General features: G+C 40.4%; 1 protein-coding gene and 1 non-coding gene across 3 annotated transcripts in view; one reads left to right on the top strand and one right to left on the bottom strand.

Annotated features, from left to right (window-relative positions):
• Window positions 1–13959, top strand: part of CTNND2 (catenin delta 2) — a 943962-nt gene that overhangs the window by 21171 nt on the left and 908832 nt on the right. The gene's annotated exons all lie outside the window — the stretch shown is intronic.
• LOC128591949 (U5 spliceosomal RNA) lies at window positions 11252–11367 on the bottom strand. The gene has a single exon (XR_008381713.1). It is a non-coding gene; the product is annotated as a U5 spliceosomal RNA (small nuclear RNA).

Consider the following 13959-nt stretch of genomic DNA (forward strand, 5'->3'; position numbering starts at 1 on the left):
ATAAATGGTTAAAGAAAATGTGTTACATATACACAGCAGAATTTTATGGAGCCATCTAAGAATTAAATCTTGTCTTTTGCAGCAACACGAATGAGCCATGGAGAGCATTATGTTAAATGAAATAAGCCAGGCACAGAAATGTAAATATCTCATGTTTTCCCTCACCTGTAGGAGCTAAAAACATTGATCTCGTAGAAGAAGAGAGTAGAATAGTGGTTAGCAGAGGCTGGGAGGTGTTGCAGGGAAGGAAGGCGTAGGGAGAGATTGGATAATGGGTACATTATAGTTAGATAGGAGGAGTGTGTTCTAGTATTTTACAACACAGTAGGGTGACTATAGTCAACGATAGCATTGTATATTTCAAAATAGCTGCATCAGGGGATTTTGAATGTTACCAGCATAATGAAATCATAAGTATTTGAGGCAATGATGTGCTCATTACCCTGATTTGATCAGTGGGCATTGTGTACACTTATGAAAACATAACTTTTACTCCATAAATATGTACAAGTATTATGTGTTAATTAAAAAAAAACAAATTTTAATTACCCATGCATAGCTCCTTGGACACAGTGGGACCATCAGTCCATGCCCTTTAATAGTGGTGATGGTAATAATAGTGATAAGAAGACTGTTTGAGGTTGTATTGTTTGCTGCTGACTGCCACCCCTCACTGTGATAGAATGCCTTCTTCTTGGTCTACTGATTTCTCAACATCACTATCCTAAATTCCACTCTTGCTGTGCTAAGCCTTTCAGTCTTAAACTCAGCCCCCAGTGAATTCCTAACAGAACTTTCATTTTCCGTTTCCCACGGAACACTTCATATCTAGCCTTCTATAGTCGTCATTTCTAAGTTTGTAGACACTGAAGAGAGAGTCTATAATAATTCTCTGGATGCCTAATAAAAATGACCATAACGATTGCAAGAGGGACTTTGCCTAACTGTTGCAATCAATGTAACCTGGCTTATTGTACCCTCAATGAATCCCCAACAATAAAAAAAATATATTTTATAATTGAATAAGGGGATTACTAAATTATTCTCCTTTAGCAAATAATCCCCAGTTTCAGCAGCTCCAAAGCGTACATTTTTATCAAGGTTTGGCAAAAGGGGTCTTGGCTAGTTCTGGTCACTTGGGGCCTCAGGCCAGTGGATCCTCTATCCCCAAATGGTTTTCCTGACTACTGTGGTAGGAAAAGGAAGTGGGAAATGAGTCATGCGTCACTGAGTTTATTTCATCAGGAAGTGAACTACACAGCCATGCCCAACTTTAAAGGGAGAGGGAAGTCCAGGCCTACCATATGCCCAGGGGACAGGAAGAAGGAAGAGCATTGGAGAACATGTTTTTGTGGAATTCTTGAGAGTTGGCTAGCTTTCATGTATTACATGTGTGTGTATATGTATATATATATATACACGCACTTTACATAGACGTATATATACACACATACTGTACGTACACATACATGTACACGCTTTCACTTTGTGAGCCTATGCTTGTTTATTAATAATATAAATCTCACTTCAGAATTCGTGTACATAAGGTAGAAACTGAGATTATTGGATAAGAGTAAATGAATGTCAAAGCCTCATTAACAGCACAGACTAGGACGTGAGTCATGACTGGGAATAAATATTATGATAATATGCTCAAATAAAATGATAGCATCTTCCAAAGCCATTTTGCTATTTTTTTGCTATTTCCATGAAAATTAACTTTCCTAAAAATACTGTTCCCAGAAATCAAGAGAAGGCAGATCAAACTTTTCTTACATTTTGTATATATACGTAGGCAGGTATGTGTGTGTGTGTGTGTACACATAAAATAGACAAAATAGTCATCTATTTTGTACATGCACTTTATGGACACCCTGTGTGTACAGAGAGAGAAAGAGAGAGGTTTTCATAAACTTGAAGAACGGAGTTTTGTTTCCTTTTGGTAGAAACAGTGACTCATATGCAGAGAATTTCGCCCATTTTCACCATCTTTCTCATCTCACTTTGCCCTGCTTCCCTGCTGCTCCGGCCTCCCTCCACCTGCCTCTCCTTGCCGACACTTCCATCCTGAGGATTGTGGAGGTCGAGGTGCTGCAGTCATGTTCTGCTGAGCCACTTGGCATCCGTCTCACCCTTCCTCTTCCACGGAGCACTGTCTCCATGGTAACCGCGGGGTGCTCTGCAGGCAGCTCTGCCATGTGGGGCGGCTGGAGCTGGCAGAAGCAATCAAAGAGTGGGGAGGCCTTGAGGAGCCCTGGAAAAAGCTTCCAGTGTAATTGCAGAGACAGAAATGAAAAATGGGATTCATTTGAAACATCCAGGCTAGCGGTGAGACTCCCAGGAGGCCCCATCTCTCCTCCCCACCTTGCAAATGATGGTACTTTCATGTCCACATGTTTCTTTCCCCCTGGCTTTTCTCTGCTGGAGTCTTAGGAAATATGGGTGGGCAGGTTTGAGTCTCAGCTTTGGGCCACTGCTAACTTCATGGAACAGCAAGGGCTCTGAGGAGAAAATCGGAAGAGGTGTAGACACCCAGTCTCGAGTGTGTCTTACCTTGCAAACTTGAGCTCGGACTTCTGGCAATAACTTCTAGACACTTTTGTAGCCATATGAGCTTTGCAGCAGGCTTCCGATGCAATTGTACTCAGTTTGAGATTATGGAACACTGATAAACCTTTGCTTCGGTTTTGTCTAACCATCGGTCTATTCTGAAGATGTGAAGTAAACTGAAGTACGGTTTCTTTTCTTCGGCTCCTGTGAACCCTGCCTTACCTTGGCCTGACCTTTTCTTTAGAGAGTTCATCAGAGAGAAGACAGCAAACTTTTATAAGAAATAATACACATATGTACGTAGGCAGGTATGTGTGTGTGTGTTGCCAGAGTGAAAGCCAAGAAGAGATGGAAGAAATTTTTAGGAGCCAGAACCAAAGAAAATGTGTGATGTTGATGGTAGATACACACACACACACACACATTTTTATAACACACTTTATTAATGTACACTGTTGACGTTGTTCAAAGACACAATGAAAAACAATTTAGAAAAGATATAATTGCATTTTTGAGTATATCTTTGATTGCTTCTAACATTTTTGTTCCTCTGTGTGTGCGTTTAAATTGTTAAACTGTTCTATATTTCACTTTAGAAAAGAAAGCTTAGATGGAAGATAATTGTCTTCTGAATTTCTTGTTTTTGTTTTTTTTTATAATTGAGATTTATTTACTGGATTCTACCATATAGGAAGTCTCAGAATTTTGCATGCTAATCTTTGGAGCTTAAATATTTTTTGATATTGGGTGGATTTCTGTACACTTTTATGAAATTCGGTATTTACAATTTGAACTTTTATTTTTTCTTTGTACCATAGCACTACTTCCCAAGTGAAATAAAGTAGCAGGTCTTTAGATCTTCACATTCTGATACTCTTATATCTTTGTCTTAGAGATAAGCAACAGCCCCCATAGAATCTGGTGATGATGATGGAATGACATTGAAGATGGTGATGACCATCATTACCGAAAGTGAGGACATTTTTTCCCAAACCTTTGATGTTCTTGCTGTAGATTTAGGCAGAAATATTAAATAAAAGCTTCTGAAAACATTAAACATCAGAGATCTCCAAGAACATTCAAATATTGGTGATATAGATAGTTTAAAAATTATTTCCGTATCTTTTGAGTATTGTTTCTTTTACAAATTAAAGATGACTGATTTCTTATTTGCTTGATTTATCATGATCATTCAAAAGGGTTTACTTTTAAAAGTTAATTTTGAGACATAATAATGAATTTTAGAAATTAGTTATAACTGAATGCCAATGTAAACAACAAAGAGCCAAAGGCAAAGAATATAGCTAGTGTAATAGGGAGAGTGCAATTTACTGGGAAAGAATAATAATGATAATTTCAAGAAATTAGGGGGAAAACATGGAAGAAGAGGAAAGAAAGCAGCTGAAAACCAGCTGTTATAAACGTGTACATTGCAGTTGTTCCTAAGAGCCCAGGTATGATTTAGCAATTGAAATTCATGTAATCACAAACCACTTCAGTGTTTACAACAGAGGAAATTTAATGCTGGTGATAGGTTACACCTTTGATAGAAAAGCTGAGAAGTTAAACAAAAGGACAGAGAAGTAACTCAAGGAGGAGCCTCAGGAAGGCACTATCCTTGCCTTAGAGAGGTGGAGACGAAGTTGACACCCCCTGCACCTCCTAGAAGACATATTTGATTGTCACGACTGGGCAGAGGGTACTACTGGTGTCCACACTGTGGAGGGCAACGGTGCTGCTGGACATCATGCAAGGCACAGGTCAGCCCTACAGCAAGGAATTATCTGCCCCCCAATTGTCTGCAGTACTGAAGTTGAGAACCCATGGCTTAGAAAGGTAAACTGCAGGCCTGGGCTACTCTGGGAGAATAGCCCATCCCAGGAAACTCAGAGCCATGGGAGGGAAGGAACAGCCATCAAAGAGTCTGTGGTCACAGAGTAGGAGGGAGAGCCATCTTCTGGCTCCTGCCTCCTCCCATCAGGCCAGGGCCTCCCAGTGACTGAAGTCAACCTAGAGGCATTTGCTATAGATGCACAGAAAACGGCCAGCAGGGCAGCCCCACACTGCAGGACAAGCCTGGAGAGAGAGGCCAGAGCTGGGGTATGCACAGGAAAGGACCGGCCAACAATTACTGTAATTCACAGTGCTGAAAGATTAAATAGAGAAAACAAAGATCATTTCAATCAGTGCTTAAAAAATGATAAATTCCACTCCTGATCATGATTAGTTACATCAGTAAACTAGGAATTAAAGGAAATATTATAATCTAAATGATACTGAAGTCTTAGGCTTATCAGTATAGTCACAACAAGCAAAAGCATCTGCTAACACAGCTTCTTTAACCAGTCATTACAATAAGGCAAGATCAGAGATGAGGAGCGAAGGCTGGAGAAGGAGGAACAGCCTAGAATCATGTGCAGTTTATATGAATACTTGTGTACAAATGGCAAGGGACTCTTGGGATTAAGATTAAAAATTTTAAAGGAAAGAATTTAGCCACGTTTTGTGGATTAAATATGGTGATATTAGATACAATTTATTTCTTTGATGTTTAATTTATACTGATAATTTAAAATTACTTTTAAAAGTTAACATAGAGATGTCATAGCCAATGTTGGGAAATGTCGTAACTCAATTCCAATTTGTGAAGGTGTAAAGCAAAGCAGCGCTAACTTTATACATTTGTTTCAACCCCATGCGATTATCAAATGCTTATAATGTAGCAGGTCTTAAAAAAAAAGAAAAAACTTTTATTCAAATTAGGCTATCAGACTCTTACTCTAAGCTTTCCTCGCCATGCAAAGTTGATTCTGTTTCATTTAAATGTTTATATATTTTTAATTATTTGTATGTGTATGTGTATGTACACACACACCCCCCTAGTGAATTTGATGTGACTATGATTATATAGATTTTTGTTAAATGTTTACATGGTAAGCCTGTTGATTTTTAGGTGGAATTCTTCTCTGTGAAGTATATTTGTGACTTAAGTCACCTTGTGGGAAGATTGTATATACAACCTGTTTTCTGTCTATCTAGTCTAGATACCTATCTAAAATCATAACATGACACCGTCTGCCCATCTCTCGAGGGAGTAGCGATAGAGACTGGATCTTGTCTTCTGTTTCTTTATATGAGTAGCACCAAGTTGACTCTCTTATAAATGGGAGCCATTCAGTAATGTTATTCACGCATGATGTGGCTGTGATGAAAATAGAGAGTTTGTACACTTTCTACACAATTTCATCTGGTTCATTCCTTGGCAAGGATAGTCCCAGTGAGATTGTGCGGAAGGAAAAGTAAATGTGATGGTGAAGCAACACATGGTCTTGAACTTGACTGTGTTCTCGCCAGTATTGGTGGGTTGGAAACTCCGTGCCCCATGGAATACTTGGGGTAAAATCTGGAGTGTATTCAGGGTCACTGTGTTAGTCTGCCTAGGATGCTCTAACAAAATGCCATAGACTGCATGGCTTATAAAAAGCATCATTTGTTTCTCACAGCTGTGAAGGCTGGAAAGTCTAAGACCAGGTACCAGCAAGGTTGGGCTCTTGATGAAGGCCCCGTGCTGGCTGGTAGACTGCTGCTTTCTCACTGTGCCTTCGCAAGGGAGGGAGAATAAGTCTTGGGGTCTCTTCTTGTACGTAGTATAGTCCCATCGGGGGGCCCACCCTCATGACCTCATCTAAGCTTAATTTCCTCTTAGAGGCTCCACCTCTAACATCCTATCACCTTGGGAGTTGGGGCTTCCATATATGAAGTTTGGGCTGGTATTCAATCCGTGATACTCTCTAATCCTAAATGCTCATCCACTGCCTTGGGCAGGGTATGAAGATTTTGGATTGAGCTACATATTCATAGAGGAACAGCCATAAAAAGCAAAGTGTACTTATACAAATTCAATAGTGAATTAGGGGGTAAGGGAGCACAAAGTGAGGTTGGGGGGTAAGAGAGGGAGGTAATTTTGAAGCTGAGGAGCTGAATACAACAGTAGGCAAGTGTTTGAAGCTCAAAAGAACACAGGTTAGAAACTTTTGTTTCTAAAAGGGTAAAGCCTTTGTTATTTTATAGGAAAATTATTTTTACGTTATCCACCTAAGTGCACGGATATAGTTATGAATACTGTGTAAGATCAAAATTCTTATTTGTTCTATTGTGCAAACCAATTCGAGATTGGATAATTTACATTTTTTTCAGATTTGTTTTAAAGTATCAATGCCATCACTGGTATATATCCATTGTTTCATAGCTAACTTAATGTGTGTCTGCCCTATATTTTCCCTTGGAAATTGATGGTGAAATTTACCTGACTTAGTACAGCTATCTGGGTGAGGGATCATGATGCTGATTTCCTGAGTTAAATGGTATCATATTTCCCTTATACATGGTGTCATTTTTCAGGTTTGGGTTATCCGGAGTCTACCTCAGTCTGACAATATTAAATGGAAAATCTTAGAAATAAACAATTTACAGGTTTAAATTGTGCACTACTCTGAATAGCATGATGGAATCTCACTCTTCCTGTGGTGCCAGTCACCCCTTCATCCAGTGTCCTCATGCCGTCCCGCTGCCCACCCATTGGTCACTCAGCACTAGATTGGCTGTCAGGATATTGCAGTGTTTGTCTTTAAGTAGCCCTTATGTTACTTCATAATGGCTCCAAAGCACTACATTGGTGGCACCTTGTTATCCTTGTTCTATTTTATAATTGCTGTGGTTACTCTCTTCCTGTGCCTAATTTATAAATTAAACTTTATTGTAGGTGTGTATAAAATAAAACAGTATATATAGACTTCAAGACTATCCCTAGCTTAGGCATCTGGGGAGGACCTGGGTCATGTTCCTGAGGGTAAGGGGCCCCTGTGTTACAGGGTTTGGCTGTGTGATATTTGGTATCACTTGCCTTGTCTTGTCCAGCACAGAGGTTATGAAAAATTGCTCACAAAGAGGTCATAAGATGAGAGAATTTTATCCTTAAAAGTCACTGTTTTAACTTAAAAATAGGATAGGATGTGAATGTATGGTTAATGAATTCCAAAGTTTCCGTTTATTTTTCTTTTCCCTCAAAGCAAGTCTGTAAAGATGCTTAAGACTGCACTCACCCCTGAGTAGGGCCTGCCCGTCCAGGTGGGAAGGGAATGCCCCATCCTGACCGTTCCCCCTTAGGCAGCAACATTAGATTGCCTTTTCTGAGTCCCCTCTCCCTTGCCTTTACTTTTCCTTGCCATCGATGGGGAGGGGGGTGTCACTTGTCAGTCTGTCTTTTGGCTTGAATGGGTATGTTGAAGGTTAGCATTCTCGGCAAGGCAGCTGGCAAGCCCCACATGTTTTTGTCACCTCCTCCCTGGGCAGCTGTCACAGGGATGGCCTCCCGTCCAGCCCTTTGCTAGCTGGGAAGATTTCACGCAGAAAGTGCAGTTGCAGGGCGGCTGTTTTGGCATCTATCCCAAGGTGATAATTCACCCTTACCAGCAACAAAGTGGATGCCGTATTTTTAATTCCATCTGATATTTCTTAATTGGTTTAGAATGAAGAGGTGACTTATACACACCCTGTGTATATTGATTTTAACATTATGATAAAGTGGTAAACTCAGATAGTCAATAACATCTATTTGTGACCCAATTCACCTTGAAAGATAAATCTATAGGAGCTAGAAAGAAGGAACATCCGCCCTCCCCAGAGGCACCTTTCTCACTAGTCTTAGAAGCAGATGCACTGGACTTTAACCTCTGTGCTACCTCGTTTGATTTGGAAGTCTGGTCCTGTTTGGGGGTGACTGTTTCCCTCTATCATTTAGGTCATTTCAAGCAGATTCATGCCATTGATGAGCTTTTAAATACTTGTGCTTACGTGTGCTCTGCTTGAACACTGTAAACATCTTAGAACTACCTTTTACCCTTTTTGTTATTGCATCTGTGTTTTGGTTAACTATGTAGAAATTAGTAAGTTTTCTGCAACAAATAATCCGGGAATTGTCAAACCAAATTTTTCTGCATCTTTACCCTTCTCTCCTCTGAAAGTGTTTAATTATTTTTCCTTCTCGGTAATAGAATCAGAAATCTGCCAGTGAAAGCTCTTCCTGCTATAATTGTGTCTCATACTAACCTAATCTCAAGTCTCAGGAGGACTTGTGAAGAGTTGCTTCATTTTAAGTGAAATTACTAAAATATTACATTACTAAAATATTAACAACATCACAGGGAGGAACCAAGTATTCTTTGAAGATCATTTGGAGACAAAAGGAAAACCTCTAGAGGGTGCCAGAAAGTCTTTCTTTGGTACAGGGATAATAATTTGGTAAACTGTCAGTTACATTTCTAAAGATTTTGCCATCTTTTCTTTTTCAAATGAAAGCTTGTTCTGAATCTTATAGTTCTGAAAGGAATGAAAGGTTAACAGAAAGGAGGGAATCCTTGAACCAAATGACCAGCTTAATCTGGTCTTACTAATTTATAGCATCCTGTCTACTCAACTTGTGGGTTTGAGAGTAAAGTCTATTATTGGTCCATACATTTCAGAAATATTTGTTTGACATTGACAGATCTCTGTTAATTATTTCAAATTATTTTGGGTTTATCTCTCTACTTGTATATGACATACATTATTGATAATTTCGGTAAAAAGTAAATACTGTTTTTAATGGTAAAATATTCCTCCCCCCAGAACACTTGGAATGCTTTGATGTGATGCTGCGAGTCCAGTCCCTGAGCAGCCAACATTTTCATTTTCAGCCTGTCCTGTAGGACCTGAGGTCTTTTGGACCTCAGCTTCCTTCTCTCTAAAGTGATGAGATTGGCTGTCTCTAACATTATAGCAGTTTAATGTCTAGATTTTATAAACATAGATGTAATGCTTCTCATGTGTCACCTGTTATTGTAAACCCTTATAGATATTAATGTTAACTCCCTGCATCCCACCAATAATCCTACGAGACAGGTACTGTTCTTATCTCTGTTTTGCAGAAGGGGAAACCGAGGCACAGAGAAGCAGAGACACTAAACAACTCGTCTGCCTTTACATGACATCTTCTATAAACCAAACCATGTAAATATGAGAGGTGGCTTAGAGAGAAGCTGTCTTGTTCAGTTTGCACTGCTGTAACAAATCACCACAGGCTGGGAGTTTACACGTGGCAGAAATTGATTTCTCACAGTTCTGAAGGCTGGAAGTCTGAGGATGGGGCTCTCTCTGGGCTGCAATCAGCTGACTTCCAGTTATATTCTAGTGGGGAAAAAGCTAGCTAACTCTCCAGCCTCTTTTTATAAGGGGATTAATCCCATTCATGAGAGCTCCACCTTCATGCCTTCCTCTAACCCCAAAGACCTGCCAAGACCCCCATGGCCAGATCCCATGACGTCAGGAATTAGCATTTTGGCATATGAATGGGAGGGGTGCAAACATTCATTCTGTTGAGTCTCCAGCAAAGGTTCATTTTCCACAAATTGATGTTACAAATGCATATCTTGATCAGTAATGAGAACATTTGGCCATTGTTCCTGACTGTTTGCATCTGCAGAAGTTTCCCTGCGGGCTTTAACTTCCATTTTCCTGGCCCTTGTTGCCCCAGTGTATGCTGAGGCCTCATCTGCCTGGCTGACTTGAAGGAGGGGGGGGAGGAGCCTCCTCTGCCCTTTGCGGGGTGTGTTGAGGACAGGTTTTCTTTCTCTGCCCTACAGGAGCCCGCCTGGCACCTGATGCATTTTAGCACTTCCCTCTTACAGGGAATTAAGCCAAGGAAACCTCTGTTTATTTAAACCTCAACAAGTTCAAGGAATTTTGCAAAAGCAAGTTCTTTGTAAGCAAATCTGGGTCTCCAGTTTTTCTGACTGTAGGGCTCCATCACATGTGCCAGGGTCACTTCATTTTCTCAGACTGGCCCATGACAAGGCTCAGCTTTCCAGGTTCCTCCACCTGGGCACGATTTTGACTGGCATTATGGGCTGGATAGCGGTTGGTGGGAGGAGGCTGTCCTTTGCATTGTAGGCTGTTGGTGGCATCCATCCCAAGTTTCTGCCCACGAGAGCCCACAGAACCCCATCCCCTGGTGTTACAACGATTAATGCCTCCTGGGCAGAGGGGAATAGTATCTCCTGTGTTTGAGAATCACTGATGTAGGTTAGTAGAGGCTTCACATGGCCCCAGCCCCTTCAGGAGTCCTGCGTGTGCTGTCCCTTTGGGTCCTTCCTCTTGTGCCACAGTGCCGGCTGTAGTGGAGGGACACGTGACCTCTTTCCATTCCAAGTCGCTCTGCATGTGACTATTTGCCAGATGGTTTTCATGCTCCATCAAGGCCTCCCTCATGTTCTCAAGGTGCAGGCAGTTTGAGATTTTCGTCCTAACACCCATCAGCTGCTTTGTCAAGGGGATCAGACTATTACCTGCTTTCTTATTTGATTCTTACTTTGATTCTAATACTTCATTCTGGCACTGGAAAAGGAAACCCACTTGTACGTGTATTTTGGCCAAACTGATCTGTCTCCTCACCTCTGGTGCACCTCTTGGGCAAAATGCTTTTAAAAAAGACATATGTTTTAATTATGGTGAAATATACATACCATAAAATTTGCCGCTTTAAACCAGTTCTATGTTTACAAGGCTGTGGCATTTCATACCTTCACAGTGTTGTACAACCATCACCACCATGCGTTTCCGGAACTTCTTTGTTTTTTTTTGTTTGTTTGTTTCTTTTTTAGTGAGTAGCCTTGCAAATACAAGACCTCAAAAACTTGGGTAAAGACTCAGAATTATTCCTCTCCACGGAAATCTGTAGTAAAAGGCAAAAGATTTATGCGCTATGAAGAGAAACCAGAGTATCCTGGAACTTATTTCAAATAGCTTAGTACTCACTAAACAACTCCCTATTCCCCCTCCAGCCCTGCAAAGGGCGTCTACTATTTCTGTCTGTGAATTTGGCTGTTTTGCTCCTTCATAGATGGAATCATATCCTGTTTGTCCTCCTTGGCTAATTTGACTTAGTGTAATATTTCAAGGTTTGGCCATATATCCTGTATCAAAATTTGGTTCATTTTTGTGACTGAATAATATTCCCTCCTTCAAATGTGCCATGTTTTGTTTATCCATTCAACCATCTACGGACATGTGAATGCTTCTATCTTCCAGCTATTGCCAATAATGCTGCTGTGAATATCGGTGTACAAATATCTATTTGAGTCCCTATTTTCAGATCTTTGAGTTATATAACTAGGACTGGGATTGCGGCATCATATGGCGATTCTGTGCTTAATTTTTTGAGAACCAGACTGTTTTCCATGTTACTTGTCCCATTTTTATATTCCCACCAGTGATACATGAAACTTAACAATTTCTCTGCATTCTCGCAAATGTGTATTTTCTATTTTGTTCTTATAGCCATCCTAATGGGCCTCAAATAGTATTTCACTATGTTTTGATGGCATTTCCCTAATAACTAATGATGTTGAGCATTTTTTTTTTAATTTGCTTTTGGTCATTTGTTTATTGTTGAGTATATTTTCTGTTGCCCACAACAGAATACCTGCTATTTGTTAATGTATAAAGAAAAATAATTTATCTTGTACAATTATGGAAGTTAAATCCAAAGTAGGGAGTTGTTTTTATTTTGTTTATTTATTTATTTTTTTGTTTTTTTGAGACAAAGTCTTGCTCTGTTTCCCAGGCTAAGGTGCCATGGCATTAGCCTTGCTCATAACAACCTCAGACTCCTCAGCCTCCTGAAGAGCTGGGACTACAGGCACCTGCCATGACACCTGGCTAGTTTTTCTATTTTTAGTAGTAATGAGGTCTCACTCTTGCTCAGACTGGTCTTGATCTTCTGAGCCTAGAGTGCTAGTATTACAGCACAAGCCACCATGCCTGGCCACGTTTCCTCTACTTATAAAACCACCAGTCACACTTTCATGGTAACCTGTTCATCTTTAATCCATAAGTGAATTAACCCATTTGTGAGGATAGAGCTGTCCTGAGTGCCTCTTAATTGCACTCTCTCTCCATTTTAATGTCACAATGAGGATTAAAATCTCTCAACATGAGTTTTGGAGAAAACAAAAATTCAAGCCGTAACAACCTTTCTTGGAGTACTGTCTATTCAAGTTTTTTGTTCATTTTGAATTTTGTTTTTATTGTTGTAAATTGGATACTTTTAAAGAAAAGATGAATTCCATGATCTTCGTTCTGAATATCCAGTCATTTAATATCAAAGGCCATTAGTTTGAGCCACGGATTGTAAGTCCGTTTCACCCTCATTTGAAGGTATAAAGATGCTCAAACTGGTAGCTTTGTACTGTCATTAACATGTCCCGCCTCAGATTCCCCTAAGATGGAAGTTTCCACTACAGTCAGACGTCCCAGGAACTCCTGAGGACTGTGCTGACACAGCAGGGCAGTAGCCCAGCCCCAGGTCTGACATGTGGCCAGTGTGGCAGTCAGCACCATCCCAGGGATCGTCGTGGCGGCATCTGACACCAGGGACACCCACCTGCCGCACCGGTGTGCCTGCAGGTGCTGTGACCTGTCCGAGGTCACATGTGATTATGAACAACAGCACTAGCACTCCACCTCGGGGCTCTGTTAGTGCTGCCTCTGTTTCCCTAGCGTGGTGTCCTTCATTAGTGAGATGGCACTGGGGCCCAGCTCCAAGATGGCTGGGGAGAACAATCTGATGAGCCTCATGTCGTGAAACAGGGAGGAATTTCCATGCCCAGTACCGCTTAGATTCTATTTCTGTTTTTGAAATATTCTCTATAATTTAGAAATAGTACATTGACTTTATTAAATCACAATATAATTTCCCATTTTCCTAGGTATGTCAATTGCTGTGATCTGTCAAACTTCTTGGCTTAGGATCACAGCTTTGCCACTGATTTGCTGTGCAATTTGGGGTCCACGTCTTTGACGAGTTGAGACGTGTACAGGCCCTAGAGAGCATAGGTGTGATTAAACAAAGGAATGCTGAGTCTGCCTGTCTGTGACTAATGGCAAACCTGATGGGTCTTTTGCATTACTATTAGCTCTAATACACAATAATTTTAGAAGGGATGATGAATCATCTCTTAAACAGTAGCCACCGAGTTTTCTGCCAGTGTGACTCTGATTGAACATCTTATTAGTGACACAGACCTGCCATCTTCATGTGGAAGAGAAAGAGGAAGTCTGAAACAGCCTGTTAAAGTTCTGATTGGTTGATGATAATAATCTGAGATCTTCCTCTTTGCCTGTAATGTTTTCTGAAATTTTATATCCTCCCCACCAATTAAAAATAAAGACTCAAACCAGCAATTATTTCTTGACTTAAATAATTATTGGAAATTTTTTTCTGAAATCAGTCCAGAGTCTGAGCAAAGGACAATTTTTCTGGCTAGAGTTAATGTGATATAAAATTAGCACCACAGCCTCTAGCAAATTCATGTT

This window comes from Nycticebus coucang, chromosome 1, assembly GCF_027406575.1.
Source record: "Nycticebus coucang isolate mNycCou1 chromosome 1, mNycCou1.pri, whole genome shotgun sequence".
NCBI classification, from domain to species: Eukaryota; Metazoa; Chordata; class Mammalia; order Primates; family Lorisidae; genus Nycticebus; species Nycticebus coucang.